Source organism: Passer domesticus, chromosome 1, assembly GCF_036417665.1.
Source record: "Passer domesticus isolate bPasDom1 chromosome 1, bPasDom1.hap1, whole genome shotgun sequence".
NCBI lineage: Eukaryota > Metazoa > Chordata > Aves > Passeriformes > Passeridae > Passer > Passer domesticus.
Window position 1 is genome coordinate 36,292,881 of NC_087474.1, and position 18,889 is coordinate 36,311,769.

Consider the following 18,889-nt stretch of genomic DNA (forward strand, 5'->3'; position numbering starts at 1 on the left):
CTCCTTGCAAAGTCATGTAATTTTTCCAGTTCAGCCTTGAAAGCCTTGCCTATGTAGTTTTACAGTAGTATAAATGAATATTTAACTTTCCTACTTCATCAATAGATACTATTAAAGCTGCTGTTGCATTCCTGTTAGCAAACAGGTTGTCCTGCAAACCCAGCCCTGGATGCAGTGTGACTATTCCCTTTGGAGACATGAGATCGTGTAAAAAACCTCATATTTTCTTTAGGATTCAGCATGAAAAATTACTAGCAATTTACACACATTATAGACCCACTTACTTACTAGTAACACACAAAACCACAGCAACCCACAATTTTAGTTTCTCACCACATGTTTTTTTCTTTTTTCTCATCTGCTTGATGAACCTAAGTAACTTCTACCCACCCATCCTTCCAGCCCAAAAAACTCTCCCAAAACAAAACAAAACCTCACAGGCTTGGGGGAAAAAGAAAGGTTTTAATTTAAAACCCAACCAAGCAACCAAAAAACCCCAAACCTCCTCAGTTTCTCTTCCCCTCTCTCCCTCCCCTGCAAAACCAGAAGAAAAATAGAGGCCTTCTGGCCATCAGGAATCACAGTCTGTAGAAATGCTGGTTTTCTGCTGTTGTATGATTAGCTTTACATCCCCTTCCCTCGGGCCTCTCACTGTTTTAAAGGCCATAATTGGGCACACTCCTCCACTCAGCTGCAGCAAACTGTGTCACCTGGAGCATTGCAAATCTCTCTGTCTCTAAACATAGATGAAACTATGTGGTTGAACTCAGCTTCTGGGGGCTTGGAGGGTTGTTTTTCAGCTCTTTTTTTTTTTCCTCCCAGCTAGGCACAGCTATTCTCACCCAAAGCAATACCTTTCCCTACAGACTTTGTCTTGCTTAAAATGTTTTGCATTTGGCCAAGTAGCAATTGATAGTTCCCAGCAATGCTGGTAAGGTCTTTTATCTATTAGCCATTTATTAGCTTAACACAAATACACTCATTGTGATTAAATGAACCCTGTTTTGATTAAAAAATAATTCTTTCCTCATTATTATCTAAGTGCTACTATTCATTAATTTTTTTTTGTCCTGAGTATACTTATATCACCTTTTTTTTTCCATTCTGTTGTTTCCATCAGTTTTGTTACAGCTCTTTCAGAAGCACTTTGGAATCTTTCTGAAGATTATCTTTTATTTCCTGTATTTGAATTTTTATGTCCTGATAATCACATTTTGACTGTTACTGAGGTGTGCTCCTTTGTGCATTAGTCTCATCTCTAGACAGTTTTGTTTCTATTAGATTATTTGCAGGCTACACTCTCTGTATTATTTTACTTACTTATAGCAGAGGATTCCAAGTAGTGAATTTTTCTAGCTCAACTGAATCTTTGCTGTAAGCAATTTCATGTTTTCCTCTATAAAGATTGATGCTGTCATTGCTGCCAGAGTTGCTATGGATTATTAGTTTATTTCTAGCGGGTGTACTCATGTGGCAAAACAGCTGCTGCTGCGACTGGAATTGCAGTATGGAAAGATTTGCTCTCATCTTAGATTTATTGTCTTGCATTGCAAGGCAAGAGTTGCTTCATATAATGACAGCAAATTACAGGATTCAGAGCCGTGATTCGGGAGAGTTCTGGCTACTTCTTATCAGAGTTGTCTGAATGTGATGTTACATGGTGATGTCCAAAACATTCTGTTAGGGCTCAAAGATAGAAAGTTGTTTTTCCCAACTAAGCAAACAATAAGCTAATAAATATCCTGTGCAAATTTAAATAAGTTACTTTTATTGCTACCAAAACCAATGTCTTCAAATAAATGGATTTTTAACTTTTTGAGTGAGTGCTTATGAGAGGCATTGATAATCCAGTACTTGATGGAAAATATTTTTAAAACTCTTACTGGTTTCAAAAACAGGATGAAGTGAATGGCTTATAAGAACAGATGTTTAGACTTGCTGTATTTACTTTTTCACTCATTTTTGATGACCGCTACTAGGGCACAGAAGAGCAGCCATGATGTGGTGACCGATGGCAAGCTTTTGTTGATGCAGGCAGCTGGGTAACCTCCTGATACCCAGCTTAAATACCCCACCCTTCTTTTCAGCTCCTCCACGTCCAAGCCTACATCAGTGGTGATGTTGGTACTGTCTGGTGCTAACCATCAGAGTTGCTGGGTTAGGATGGTAGATATGACTCATATTTTACTACCTCTACCATAAAGAGGTACAGAGCTGGAAATCACAATGTATGGAATGCAGTGCATACTGTGTGGGTAAAAGGAAAAGTGTATACAATATACTGTTATGTGTAGTACCAAATTAATGAATCCTGCAAGTGTCCTGTTAGAGGGCATCCTTAGAAGTGGCTCTTACACACCAGCAGTATTTCCTTCCATTAGAAGGGATAGAGACTGATTAGTGGCACATAGGACTGTCTTGCTTTCCATTACCTTTGGGGTTTGGGAAGATCATTTATGTCTTGCTGAGTCAGCTCTGTTCTCATTTGCTCTGACATGCACACTGATGCTGCCTTGCGGTGCTTGGCCATTGGATGGCTCATTTGTGAGCTGCCTTCAAACTGTTCAGCTCTGATCAGCTTGCAGTAGGGTGTTTGTAGCTATCATCATCTTGGAAGTATCCTGACAGGAGTCCAAGAATATTTGACGTGTGGGAACTGCAAGATGCTGATACACACTATTCTTCCTGAAAACAGAAAAGCAGCAAACGTTTTTTGAAGAAGCAGGCAAGGCATATTTGAACAAATAAGGTGTACTAGCTTGTACAAATTTGACTGAAAAACCTGAGAGGATTTTGACAACCAGATAACTGATAATTGATATTTGTCCTTTGGCAAGGTTAAAAAGAACTGTGAGCGTTTTTTGGGTGTAATTATTTTTTTGTATGTCCCTATGTGCTATTTCTTTTGCATTTCAGAAAGATATATCAAATTAGAGCCATAAGTTGCTAAAGTTCAGACTATTCCTATTGGAATATATCATTAGTATTGCATTCTCTATTCTAAGTTATCCATAACCACTTTCTAATTACAATGCTATTTTTTTTCTTTCTCAAAAATAACTTTGTTCTACTTACAAGCAAAATCACAAATATAAGAGGAAAAGAAGCCTGAGTTAATTGAAGCATGAGGCAACATGGGTTTCATTAAGCTAAAATTAATTATCTATAAATCAGCATTCCTACATTAGTTGTATCAGTGTCTTTTTGGTGTAAATATGTATTCTAAATTGCTATAAATGCATATATATATATATATATATAAATCTTTGTATTCTAACTAATTCTAAAATGTTTTTAATTATTAATCAGTTTAAGTAAGGATGTGAAAGATTACCAAGCATCTTGATCTGTTCATGAGAAATATTCCTGAGACAAAAATATGCAGTGATAATTATATGCATCAGATACAGCTGTGTCTTCCACTTTAGACACTCTGAATTATATATATCTGAGTTGCCACCAAATCTTTCCTTTCAGTGCCAGGAAAAATCCAGATTCCCAAAAGATTGTCTTAATCCATACCAGTATGCAACAATATAAGTGTCAATCTGAAATCTTGAAACTAAATGGTCTAATGAGAAAAGAGGAATAACGTGTCAAAAGTGTAAATTAAATGTTAAACATTTTCTCAACGTTTCTGTTGGTATGTACCTTAATTTATCATTGTGCCACCTGTCAGTAGACCAGAACCCTGACTTTCTCCAGTACACAGTGGTTCCAGAGCTTGCAGTCAGAAGCAACCTCCTCCCCATCAAATTTTCTCTCCCCAAGTCTCCAACTAACCTCTGTCTCACATTATTGAAATGAAGCTTAGCACTGCTTCAAGGTTACCAGGCAATAAACTTTTTTTTCTTTTTAAGATTTGAAGTTTTTTTTTGTTTTTGTTTTTTTGGTTTTTTTTGGGGTTTTTTTTGGTTTTTTAGGGTTTTTTAAGCCATTGAATATTTACTGACAACACTATTTCTTTTTGTTCTACTGTTTATACAAATATGTGGCTTTCCACCAGTTATTACCCAGTTTGTCCTGATGAATAAATAGCTCAGTAGTAGAACATGCCACTGGGAGAATTGTAGCATAAAGAGACAAAGGCAAAAATGACCTGCATAGTGGATCTTGATGATAATGATGATGATTATGATGATGATAATGTCAGGCATAAAGGAACAAAACTCATTCATGGATACAAGAATATATTTTAGTGTAGCTTTTTTAAATGCTAATACACCTGCCATAATCTGAGAGGTGAATATTAATCATATGATAATGAGTTCCTGATGGAACAGAGTGCCACCAGCTTCCTACTCTTGCATACCTTCTCTCTCTAGGTACCGTGGTGTCAGTGGAGAGGGTCTCGGTTTTCATGGGTAAACCTGGGGTTAAAGCTGACCTTTCTCTTTAAACCCAACTACTGTTATAGGTACATATTGCATACAAGTATTTATTTGAGGCTTTGTAATTGTGTGTACAATCCTTACTGGCTCCTAAAGTCATGATGAAAGACAGGGGACTGAAGAAGTTAACAGCAGCATTTGGCATGCACATTGGTTGGGACACACTGGTGCTGGCTAGGGAAAAAATGTCTTGACGGCCAGATTTTTCTCTAGATCAGAATATTCTGTTAAGGAAGATTTTTATGAAGTGTGGAAAAGCAATTTTCCTTCCTGCTGGGGTTGTGTTGCTGCAGTCAGGTCTCAGAGGTTTGGGTCATGGGTGAATGACTTTCAAAGAGCTAATCATTGTTCATAGGTAGGAGAAAGAGATATAGATTGACACTTTGTTCTCTCACAAGAGGTCCTGCACAAACACTTTTTACTGACTTTAGTCCACCACAGAGAACGAGACAGGGTAGACAGGGGAAGATGGGTTATAATAAGTTATATAACTGTAACAGCTAAGGATATACAAAGAAGCAAACACCATTACCCCACAGTACTCCATTTGGTTCTGCTCTAGGTATGTTGCCCATATTAAAATAAGCAGGATTGCTTTATTACTTAAATGCTTTGTGGGAAATGCTGTGGGTAACACTAGACAGAAAACAAAGGCAAAAAAAAGAGTGGTCCAAAATAAAGCAATACCCTGCAACCATCATTTGGTGCTTCTGTTGGTAACAGATCTACTCACACTGAGGCTGCAGTTTCTTTTGAAGAAATGAGGGGTTTGAATGACAAACACTCGTGAGGATCAACTGAAATCATAACTGTATGGACAAAACAACATAACATTTGACATTAAAATGTCTTCTAAGGTTTGAGGATGTTTTGTTTTTGTAGGTTAGCTTGCTGCTAACATCCTGATGTTTACTTGAATGGTTGAAACAGATCTGTCACCAGCAAAAGCTGTAAGTGGCATGAAAATGGTAAAGAGATATGGAAAGACAGCTGAACTGCTGCAGATGTGAACTTCAAACATGACAAGATTTTTGACTGACAGAAAAGTGGAACAGAGGCAGAATTCTCCAAGGTCTGTTATCTTTGCACTTCTCTCTCTCTTTGTGTTCCTCTGTATCTTGGTACCTTTTATCATTCTATTGCTTTGCAACTGTACTGTAGTGTCCAGTTTTACAGCTTTTCATTCCCACAATTTCATCTGGTTTTCTGTCCTTTCAGAATATTTTCTCTCAGTTTTATTGGAGAAATCAGAATAAAAAGATATTATATTGTTATTTTATATTTATAGACAGATACAATAGGCATGGTAAGAACTAGAGATTGTATTGAGAAAGAGGAAGCAAAAAACCAGTATGTTGAAAAAGACTGTTTTAATGGATGTTCCATGGTTCTTTTAGTTTATTTTGTGTAATTCAAATATTTAAAAATTTAAGAGCATTTGAAAAATTAAATACTGTGACCAAATTTCTTTCAATCTGATCTATTTAAATCAATGGAAATAGAGTGCGGCATTTGTCATGATTGTAAATAATAAATGTAAAATGCTGGAATATTACTGAAAAAAATAATTAAATTATTATGTCACAAATTTTAATGTAATCAGTATGTTCCCAGAAAGTTTTTCACTGTAGTTAAGCCAACAATTTCTAAAATAATAGGTTGGGAGGAGACCTAATAAAAACTTTCAAAATGCTTTAGTACAAAGCAGTTTTATAGAAATTTCATGAGACAAATTAGATTGAAGTAATTGTTTACCAGGAAATAAGCACAAATCTGAACAGAGTTTCTCAAATGACAGTTTTCTGTACAGATGCTATAGAGAAAATGAAATTGCAGACATGGAGCCTACGCAACATGCAGTCACATTCCTGCTTTTTATAGGAATCCCAACATTTTTGTGTTGGAAACTAGATGTAGACTGTTGCAGAATATTCTCTGAGTTCCTGTTATATACATTTAGATAAAGCTACGCATTTCTGGCTTTCCTAGTTTAATTTCTACACGTCCTGTTACATCTCCATCAGATATTCTGGCTGCTGCCCCAGTCAGCAAAGGAAATAAACACACACAGATACAGATACTCCTGGTCAGCTTAGGCCAGCTAAGAAATGAGGCTAACCCTAGGCCTCTCTTTTTTATCTTTTTTTTAAAAGAGGTCTAGAAACACAGAAATTCTAGAAATAGGAGGAAAATAGTGCTATGCATAAAATGGGAGCTTAATGTGCACACCATATTTTATCTGATTGCCTGTAGACTGAACAACCACATATTACCCAGCTGCAAACCCATTTTAATTCTGTTATTTTTATATAATTTGTCAGACTGTGCATTATTTGATAGTAAAGAGGCTTAGGTCTTAGTGGATGGTCTTCTGGAGTCAACTGGAGTACTTACTAGTGAGCTAGGAATGAGGGAGTCTGCAGTTGCCATAATTCTTTTGCAAAAAATGTTTTAATGTGTCTGCCTTAGTACTGGCTTATTGTAACTTATCTGTTGCCTCATGAAAACTCACTTGGACTTTTTTTTTATTCCTGAAATCTTACACCAAAATACAATTTAAGTTTAGAATTACCAGATATTTCAACTAAGTATTTATTTTCTTCAGTTCAGCCTTCAGCACAGATTTTAATAAGATTTACACTTTCTTCTTTTAATTTGTATTGTATTCTACCAGCTTATTGCTCTCTGCTTCCTGATTGCGCTGCTGTTTGCTGGACAGTCAGTTTACAGTTTGGGATAACTGAGTTTTAACCCTGGAGTGGCTGTCTTCTTATGGGCCAGTGGAATTTAATGTTGCTAGCTTTTGTTAGAGACAATAACACTAACACTGATTGTTCAGGATTCCAAGGATTGCATTTCTCTCTAATTGATACTGAAGTCCATAAGTCATAAGAAGTCTGCAATTTCAAAGGAATAGATTCCTAGAATGCTAAGGATAGGATCTTGGTGAAAACCTAGAAAAAAAGCCCAAGATTTTTATTTTCCCCTGATCTTCAGCATGAAGAAAACCTATAATTCCCTCCACACTTCCAGGAAATCTAAGCAAAAATCGGGCTTTTAGAAGCATCTCAATGTGTTCTTCAAAAGGAGTCAGTTCAGATCCAGAGGTGATTTTCCTTGCTATTTTATTCACACCCCCCTGCCCTTTCTCAGAATAACACCAGGATCTAGGACACTAGCAGCTTCTATTGGTCTGCAAGGTTGTCTGTTCCCTCCTGTGACAAGACGTGGAGTCGAATACAGCTTTGATGTGAAATGCTTCAGGCTTTCATCTTATAATGAGCTCCCCCAAAAGATCCAAATAATTCTAGGCTAAAAGAAGCTAAACTTTATTTAAATAAATAGTTGAATTTCAACTTTTTTTATAAAAAGAAAACTTAAGGCAACTTGAGGTGACACACACAGGAAAAGGATTTATGCATTGTTCTCTTCTTGTCCACTATCACTGCAGACAGACCCTAGGTTTCAGCTGCTGGGTACCCAAAATTCCTGTGTAGTCCTGTTTGCAATTTCTTTCCAGACTGTTCTTTCTTGTGAATGTCTTGTCTATTCTTTCTTGTGGTGCCCTCTGGTTTTCTCTCCCTTGGCCATGCTGAGTTATCTCCTGTTACATGGAGCAGGCTTCCTTCTCAACCAGTCTTTTCAAAGGAACAGAACACATAACTGAGAACACACAAATTAAACAAACACTGCATTATTGTATAGCTATGGACAATGGCAGAGAGAATGATAATCCAAAGATATTAATATGTATTAAATTAATTTCTAATAGTTTGTGTGTCCTGTGTGTGTACATCCATGGGCATTGGTTTATGATTCTTACCAATAGTTGCCAACTCCTTGCATTGGTTTTCCTGTTAAGAATTAATCAAAGTAAAACTCTGAGTTTGCTCAGCCTTTCCATAGTCTTCCTTACCAAAAATAACAACTGCAAGTAACAATGATGATAAAGGAAATTCTCCTGTTTATGGTAAAATTTATAATTGATTACAAGTGATATTTAAAACCTATCAACTGCATCATGGTAGTTTCAAATTTCAGCAGAGCTACTTTTTCATGCCTCTGTGAGCTTGCAAAATCTAAGTCCAGGGTCTTTGGGTGGGTTCACAAAGTCAATGCAGGCAGCATCCAAAGCAATTCCAGTTTCACCATCAGGCTTTTCATAGTCTATTCCTGGCCACCTGAAGTGCTTAAAAAACGTCCCTTTCAGAATGTGCCATTGTTCAAAATTAGTTTTGCAGAAAACATTTTATATTAATCTTCTTTACACCTGTGATTTTCATCCACTTTGTTTTTATCTGTCCAGAGCACGTTCTCTTAGACCTTACATTAAGGACAGTGTAGCAAGTCATTCATACACATTCCTGATATTCCAGCAGGCTTTCTTTCATTATCTATCTGCACCTCTAATATGTGGAATGAATGTCAGGAAAATAATTTAATCTCCTTCCTCCCTCCTATCTTCCTACAATTATTCTCACAGGTGTTATTGGTGGAGTTACTAATAGTAATCCAGTGGGTACTTTTGTAAAACAAAATTTCATCATCATCCAATGGGACAAGTAAGTTGCTTCAGTGTCTTCACTTACCATCTACACTTCAAGATAATCTATTTAAAATGTATGATATAGTAAAGTTCAAAGCTATCCAGCAAAACCCCATGTTACCAAATTAGGTGTTTTCTTAGGATCAGGTGTCGACTAGCAATCACAGCAATTGTCACTTGGTGGAGCCAGATTACTCTGCAAGAGAATGTGCTTTACAAATAGTTTGCAGAAAAGCTACCAAAGACAGAATTTATAAATAGTACTTTGGAGGAAGATAATAAAAAAACTGTGGGATTTCCATACATCCTTTTTAGGAATTAGAAGCTTTTTGACTTTGTTTTTAATTACTCTAGCACAGAAAAAGTATCAGACTTGCTGGCCAAAGCAAAGGCTATCTCCTTTTGCTGGAATAAAATGGAAATACAGTATATTGGTATATTTGATAACATACGTGTAAACCTGCAAGGATGAAGCCATAGCTGTCAATCTTGGTACAATTTTTAAAAGATTCAGGATGTTAATGTTTTTAGATGTTTTTACATTATTTTCCCATGAATATCTTAAATTTATTCCATACTTGTGTCTCTCTTCTAAATGTTCTTCATAAAATCTGGAAAGACACCTAATTTCTTTCTTGTGTAGAGAACAGATTATACTTGGAGGAAAAAAGGAGGGGATACCACACTGTAAACACCTTCCCTATACTCTGCTACGTATGAAGAACTCTCAGTAACTTTTCCTCACAACTTGTTTCTTTTCTATCCATATGAACGGGACACTATTTAAAGAAATGTCAACAGCAGGAGCACCTACTCATTGTTATTTTGCACTGTGCTGTGCACACTGTAACAAAGAACTTGGGGAATTTATGGCTCTCTCTGCCATTGTGATACTCAGTGATCAGAGGTTATTACTGGGAGTGTCTGTATTTTCTTGTGGTTTTGTGTGTGTTATTTTTTCCCCCTATTATTCTCATTTTTTTAGTGTTTTTAGCATGCACTGAATTCCTCTGAGATAGATAAGGATAGGTATTTTTGAGGAGTTGTTCTGACTACCATGTGAATAAAATCTTACACTTTCAATACATTCTTTAGACTTGTCAGATCTCATTTACCAGGAATAGACTGTCATTTCAGCTCAAGCTCCACATTTTATTGTGTGTTACATTGAGCACAGGGCACTTTCCTGTTTGGTGACCCCCTGTGCCAAAAAGAGCCTGTTCTTCCAATCAGCCATCTGCTGGCAGATATATCTGGCAACCAGGGGTATAGAACAGGAGAGAAGCCACAACACTGGGGAGAGGAGCTTAAGATTGGCCAGCTAGAGGGGTTTATGCTCTGAAATCCAAGTTAAAAGACAAAATTCTCAGTGACATGATGGCATCACAGTCCCACACATTGTATGTCTTTGCTCCCAGCTCCCGTGTGTGTTTTTAGAAGTACATCTGCTTCTGTGACCTGTCGAGTCAGATGACGGTTGAGATTTTCAAGCCTTCGAGATACTGGCAAACCTGGCACAGAGTGTTCTCATGACTCTCCTATCCTAGTATAAAAATGTGAGAAACTTCTGTACATGCAAAGTCATACCAGGGACATTATTCAGAACTACTTCGATTTTCTAAATAATTCTATTTCCTCAATTATTTTTGCATACAACACATTCTTTCTCAGTGAATAAAAATATGCATCACGGAAACAAGCTATATTTCTAGAACATCTTAATTTATAACTGTGGGCAGCAACAAGATATATGTTAAAGAGAATTAAAAATGACTGTATTTCTCCCCTGCAAGAGAGGAGGAAAAAAAAGGATATTAAACCTTCATGTAAAGAACAGATCACATTTTATAGAAAGACAGCAATGACATTACTGGTGAAAAAGAGGAAAGGTCAAACAGAAGAAAAACTTGAAATACAGAAGTGACTTTCCCATCTACAGAAGGGCAGGATGTGCTCTGTTAATGCTGGAAGATGGAATGGGGGCAGGATAGATGTGGGGCATTGGTTTTGCACATCCAGAATATCTGGAAAGAGCCCTTGTGGTGGCCTCTTTCTGGATCACTGTCCAGAGCTTCTATTCAGGCAAAATGATGACAAGTGTTAAATTTTGCAGTGCTTTTCCAGATGAGGAAGTCTGTGGAGGTTTGGGGAATTTTTTTTTTTTTGTTTGTTTCTAACTGGATAGCTCTATTTCTCTTTTATACTTTTGGTTGCACCTTGGCAATTTGCATTTGGTTTCTCTGCCTTTTCTTAGGATATGTAGTACTTATTACAAGTTAGACAGGGTTTTTGACATCCTTGAGCATTGAAGAACATTTTTGAAATTTCTTTCTTTTTCTGATTTTCTGCTTTTCTTCTGTGATACCATTTGAACAGCTGTATCGAGCTCTGCCAACAAGGGAGAGATGTTCTCAGCTGAAGGGTTTTAAAAGTTCATTAATTTAATTTATTCTGCCTCTCCAAAGGAGATTTGCATTGTCATAGGAATAGTAGCTCTTATCTGTTTTTTTTCCCCTCTTCCTTCCTCCCCAGTTGAATTCAAGATTTACAAACAAAATCCCTGATTTCATGCATTTTCTAACTGGTATGTCTAGTTTCATTCCTTTTATATAAACTACTTGATTTTATGCTCTTATTTTCATTCAGTTTATTGCTCTTTTCTTTTTTTTTATTCTCCCTGTGGTTTTGTATCATCAGGAAATTTCACTTCTTCCTGAACACATCTTCATCCAGGTTAAAAGGGAGAGACAGTCAATCAGTCAGTAAATCCCTACTCTCTGAAAACACAGTCAGCACCAGCTGTAGCTCAATTAAAATCAACACTTGAATAGTTCACAAGAGAACCCACACTTGTATACACACATTAATCAAATAAATCCATTTTAACCTGTAGTCATATTCCAAACTTTCAGTTAATAGCTTGGACAGTAAAGTGTGGGCTGGAGATACATGATGCAAGTAGCAGATAATTAAACCTTCTCAGCATAATGTTTAAACTTACGATGTCCTGCATGCACACTAAACAAGGTATGTTAAGGGAACCTAAAATATATGGAGTTTACATCCTAAATGTTGATGAACATTTCTCCTGAGCAATACAAGCAACTCAGCTGTTCAGAACAGCTTGACATCTTTCTAGTTTGAAAATAGAGAAAAATATTTTAGGTTTTACTTTTTGTTTCCTAGGATTGTGGCTGCAACAGTTTGTAGAAAGACTATTTCTATACATGCTCTGAAGTCAACTTAAAAAACGTTGTGAATAAAGTTATGCTTGTGTTATTGAGACAGAATGTCTGTCTGCATTTCTTAATTCTGCAGATATTAAGAATAATTCCCAAGGATTAATGATTTCATAATCCATATTTAGAACAACTTGTATGTAACAATATGTGCTTAAATCATGCTGACTCCATGTTGATGACCCATACTGCCTTGACCATGGGACTGTGCTTTTCAGCCAGAAGACCCCTAGCAAAGGGCACTCCAGCTAAAAAGCACCCCAGTCTGTGGAGAATACAGGCCACGTCAGACTCTATTCTAGCTTTCTAGTCTCATTAATTAAATGTCTTCTGAACAGATTTCAGACAAGGTCAGGCTGGCCGTGCTGATTGCTATTTAGAATGTGTTCCAAAAGGAGCATTACTGCCACTGGTTGGGAATATTTTACTGAAATGACTTTTGTCATTAAATGACTGGTTGTCAAACTGAAGTATATTTAGCTTAGTTTGGAACAGCTATCTCGACCTCATGCTGGAAAGAGATAAAAATGGACAAGCAGTTGTCCCAAACCACAACAATCAAGTTCACAAACTCTATTGGGAACAAATCCTGGCTGCAGTAAAATGTTTGAGTGTTTATAGATAACATATATATGCAACAGTTCCACCACAAGAAAACCTGGTCCTCAGCCTGTGTTAGAAAAAGGCTTAACCTTACACCCCTTGTTTCGACCAGGTTGTACACCATGGTGAATCTGATCTGGAATTGTCAGGGAAAGCATGCTTTCTCTTGGTGAAAACCTTCAAGAAGCTTATTTGCATACTGATGTGGAGTGAAAAATGTTTGAAATGTGGAATTACATGAAAAAAATACTTTTTTTCACAGCTGTATTTAAAATCCCCTTTTCTTTATAGTGATGGGGAACATTTTTTGGTGATAGACTAGTAGACATAGCTGTGAAAATGTTTTGCTTGTCACAGACCATCAGCAGTGATCCTCCCTTGGGCTGACAGCAGTGATACAGACAGATCACTTCCCACACCCTCTGCAGTAATTGAGTTGGATTGCTTGAAATGAAGTCATGTGTTCTTTGGCTGGCTGTTTCACCTTGCACCCAAACATTCCCAGTTCCAAGCAGAAAAAGCCCTAACCTGGAAACCTGGGAAGTTATTAGAGACACCCTGTGAAAATTGTACCACTGTTCCTTCTTTTGCCTCGTGGTCTGTGTTCTGACACTGAGAGACACTGAAGTTAGCTCCAGAGCTTGCTTAAATCAGTGGGATCCTTTGGATTGTCTTTGGTGTTTATGGATCAAGTCCCGGCAGAACTCTGAAAATAAAACTCCAGCACTTTACAAAATATTATTAATTTAGTGGTGAAAAGATTTGCTATATAATTTATAAGCAATAGGAAATTTTCCAACCTTATCTTAAAATCTTTACCTCACTGACACTTTCTAGCTCCAAAATAGTTTTTATAGAGGATTATAGTAGTGCCCTAGGTTCTGAAATCACTGGTGTATTCTTTCAGACGCTCCTAGGTATCTGCTTGCATTTGAAAGGCACAGACAATTCTGAACTTTGATTAAGGCATGGTTTATGGTATGAAAAACTTGAACCTCTTTTGGTAAAAGGAAAAAAGAAACCCTGGCTTCAAAAGCTGCTCCAGTTCTGAAATTTTAATAGATATTTTACCCATTTTAATTCAGTATAATTTTAAATAGAAACTCTGAAAACAGTGCCATAGGCTGGCTACATGGTGGCACAGCTTTAAGGTGGCAAGTGAAGTAACTTGTGCATATTTAGAAGTGCTCAACAAAGCAGAAATTACAACAAGAATTGGAAGACAGGAACTCATATGCCTACAAATAACTGAATGTTTCCCTAGGGCATAAACATTAATGACTTTAATTAGATTATAATTGCTCGTGGAAGCATAGTCTTGCACAAGATAAAAATACCTGACATTGCATTTGCAGCTAGGCAACTGCATGAGAAGTAGAAGGAGGTTTAATGTTAAACAGAAGTTATTTACTAAGTATAAGGTGGTGCACAGTATATGCCTTATTCTCAGGATATACTCATATGTTTTTCAGATGGCAGCACTGCTTCATATATTTGGCACTGAGTTGTAGCTGTTGGAGTTAGAGATTGTATTAACTGAAAGGATAACAGATGGCAACAGTGTTTGTTTAACTGAGGGTCTTTAGGGCCCTGTTTATTTTACTTTCATCAGTACACTTGCAAAAATATGCCTCAGTGACAATGCTTGGAATACCCTATCCTGTGTTGAGTGAAGATCTAGATATTCCCCCAATATTTATAACTCCACAAATTAAAATCCTGATGTAGGTCCATCAATGCTGAACTGCATTTCAGCTAAAATAGTCCTGTAGTCCTGTCATATTTCAGGAGATTTGTTACACCAGGTTATCAGACATGTGTACAACATGGCCACATGATGACTAAGTCCTTTTGCCCATTCTGGAAGTCTGCTGGTTGCCAGCCTGTAAAAGTCACAATAGGGAAGTACAGTTGATTTTAAAAAGTGAATTTAATCTCAGTATGGGAACTGAGAAGCTTTAACCCAGCTACAATCTTGCTGAAACATTGCCTCTCATGGAATCTTTGTTCTCTTGGCTATATGGCAGTGTAACCACACCAGGAAGAGTGCAGATAATCTTCTGCCCTCTTAGAATCAAGTGATTAAGTTTCCTGTCAAAATAAGTTTCAAATCACTGAGGTAAAAGAAAAATGAGTTCTACTCTCTTCCACACTTTTTAAATCTACTGGCCACTAAGCAATTATGGATAGAAGAAAAGGGCCACAACGAAAACACTTAGACTGAAAAGATGCAGCTGCTGCAGATTGGTTCAAAATCCCGTGCAAATCAGAGAATCCCTGCTGTCTTAGCATGGGGCAGATGCGTATCAGGTGTCCTACTGCTAGTTTCTCATATGGATGGATCATCTGTCCAGTAATGTCTGCTCTGTCAGAGGTAGAAGGATCACCGTTACTGGCATCTGTTCACACTATTAACAAGATGAAAGCTTTTTTTTTTTTGTTATTGCTTTTCACAGGAAGTGGTTACATGAGGACTTAACAATTATGAAATGTGAGAGAATCAAAATGGTTAAAATATAGGAATCTCTCAATTATGTTTTTATGTTGGTGTTAAAAACTTTCAAGAAGAGTTTAAAAATGTAATACAAATATATAAGACATAAAACCTAACACTGGATCTGACTTCAATCTGAAACATAGCCTGAGGTAGCAGGCATTTTCTCATTGAGAGCGTTTGATCATTGACTAACATCAAGGTGTTAGCTCTGCCACAGACTCAATTCATGACTGAGATCAACTATTACATGGACTGTTTCAAAAGCATTTAGTCACTGTCTGGGGAAGAGAGCCTGTGCTCTGATCAGATCCAGCAGACCTGTGAACAAACCTGTGTGGACACTGCCTGCAGTGTAAACTTGGAACAGTGTACACTTGTATATTTGGCATAGTTGAACATATGCAACCCCACTAAAATGAAATTTAAAGGAATAAATGTAGATGAAAAAGCACCACGGAAGGTAGTGATCCCATTATGTTGATTTTACAGCTGAATCATTATTTAAAAGGTATTAGGTATGCTAAAATATTGTAGGGTGGTGGGAGGGGGGTGGTGGTGGTGGTTTTTTTTTTTTTTTTTTTTTTTTTTTTTTTTTTTTTTTTTTTTTTTTTAATTCCTTATCTTTAAAACCAGCACGATTATTTAACTGACAAGGTCATTACTTTCATATCATTGCTTCCCAGGTTAGGTTAGTGTCATTGACCATGGGGTCTCAGGAATAGCTGCAGGTATTCTCAACTAGCACAAACACTGCTACAATTAATTTACTTCTGCAAGACTTTGACCTTGCTCCTATAGCAAATAAAGTGTTTCAAACAATTGTAAGAACATTAGTTACTCCTAATGAGAACACTATTGACTAAGATTACACAGATGCTTTACCTTTCTAACATAAAGCTGTAGCTTGTTAGTGATGAAAAATAGGTCAGGTGAAAATACTAGAGGCCTAACTCTGAAATCCTTATTTTCTTTTTATGCACTTTTTTCTCCTTTTTATTCTAGATGGATCAAACTTTTGACAGAGAGATCAATGAGGAAATTGGGAGAGAAAAATAGTCTTTAGCTCAATACTCTTCACTGATTTACATTTAGGTGGTGGTATTTCCTTAAAGGATTGTAGGTCTTTTAATCTTCTCATATGCTCTGCACTATAGCTCCTTTCATTTGCTTCATCTCAGTATTTTTACCCTACTTTCTTCTTTTATACTTCTTTGACTGTTTTAACCCTATATCTGCCATAATTCTGGACTTTACATCCATGGCCATCAAATACAATAAATGCAAGATGACAGTTACTGTCATACCTGTAATGATCACTGACATATTATCTCACTTTCCCTAGCCCTCAATTAACTTCAAAGCTGAAAGCTTTTAAGTATGATTTGTCTCCCTCCATTTGACTCTATGGAGTCCCAAGGGAATTTTGGCTCCTGCACTGTATGCGCGAATGCCAGTGTAGTGGGGTGGGGTCCAAAAGCTCAAAGCTTCTTCCCCTTTTCTCTGTAAGCAGTGACTCACAAGCTTGGTGTACCCCTACTTGTAGGTAATATGATTGTGTTGACTGCACAGCCTATTATTCCTCCCTCCCTCCCTACTGGCTGGAGCTGTCCCTATCCCAACCCGTGACACATGACCACTGGCATAATTTTGTTGTTTTAGCCACTGTATTCTTTCTGTATATTGTATGCAAGACAACAGTTTAAATAACGAAAAAATAGGTCATCAAGATTCACACAGTGCAGAAAAGTCACTGTAAGTACTGAGTGTTTTGAATATGGTAGAGTCGATTCTGGAGGAATCACATATTTCCGGGAATATCTTAGAATCCTAGATCTTGATTCATGAATGTCATATCTTTGTCATTTATTGTATTTTTTTTTTTTTAAAAAAAAGATACTTAAAAATATGATACAGTCACACTTATTGTTTACTAAAACAGACTTAAAGCAAGGGACGAAATTGATAATTGATTAGATTTAAAGTTGAGCATCATCCCTTATTTCAGGGAAAATTTAAACAAATGTGTGACTTTAAATGCTTGTAAGTTTACAATTACTGAACCATTTTTCATTAGCCATGAATAATTTTTCCTTCCTCTGTGAGGATTTATAAAACAACCTGGAATGACGTGTGGAGAATTAGCCATTTTTAAGATTTCCATGCTTGAAAATTTCAATCAGCACATATGGCGAAAGCGCAGCTTATTTTTCATGCTGGCTTAATTCAAGTGACTGAATTGATTTTACTCATGCTTTCCAAAATAATTCATCACTGGACTGAGAACAGGCGCAGACATTTTTGGCTTGACAGAATTTGCATGAGAAAGTTAGGAGCCACTGATGCAGGGAAGGGCTAAGAAGTGGATGGAATTCCTCTTTAATGACAGGGGTCACTACCAGTTGCATCCGGAAGAAGCTTGATCTGCACACTCAAGTGAACAATAATGGAGGATTCCAGCAGAAAATTAATAGACTGACAAATACTTTTTGTGCTTGATGAACTGTAATTGCATAGGAAGGCCAAACACTAATGGTAAAACATAGCCTAACAAAAAAAGATTTATGCCATGGATATGGGGATCGTTATTTGACTGTCTTCTCAAAGCAGCAGTTATAATTGGGGAAAAAAACCTCTGTCAATCCCTTTAAAAAAATAACCATTATGAAAAATGAACCACTGGTCATGTTCTCTTTTGCCATCTAGTAAACTACAAAGAGAAAATTACAACTAGTAAAAGTAAAGCAAGTAAAACCTTGGGAATTTAATTTCTGGACAGACTGACATATATAAATAACACTGACATGACATTAATGAATCAAGATCTAGGATTCTGGTGCAACTCTACCTTGAAAGTGTGCACAGTTCAATCATCAGTACCTCAAGTGGTAAAAGGTATTGGCTTATCTATGCTTAATATCTGCTTCCATTCTGTCCTTTATGCAGTTTCACAGAGATGTGCTGCTTTTCCTGATGGATTGGTTAGCCAAATGAGACTTTTGGCAAACTCTATGGAAATTACATCATACAAAAGAAAAGTAGGGACTTGTTGGCAGATCCCAGAAACATCCAAAACAAAAAAGTCTATCACCAAGAGTGGCCCTGACCCCAGAAGCAGTGCCCAATTATAATAGCCTGTCTGGGGCAGCATGGGTGTGCCAACTGAATCCCTGGGCTAAGAGGTGTTGTTTCTCAGCAGGACTATTTGCTTCAGCTGTACAACCACCTTGATGCACTTACATTGTTTGTGGGCAGCTCTTGCCAAGGTAATGATTTTGGAGAACTTAGCATTCTTGCTTAGTAAAACAAACAAGAAGTGGAGACAAAGCTTCTGAGTCCAGATACACCACAGAGAAGAGGGGAAATAAAAAAACCAAAACCAGAAAAAGAATGGTAAGTGCTGGCCTTGGTATAAAGGGAAATAAGTAAAATCTGATCATGATGAAAAATAGGCTTCTAGCTAGATTTGCAAACAGTTTTTAGAACAGAGTGCTTATGATAGTAGGGCAAAACACCTACAGGTGCCTTGAAGTGGATCTCCTTAGATCTAAAAAAAAAAATAAAAAATTTATGATGCTGTTAGTCAGTTTGAGCATCTAGACTTTAAGGATACAGT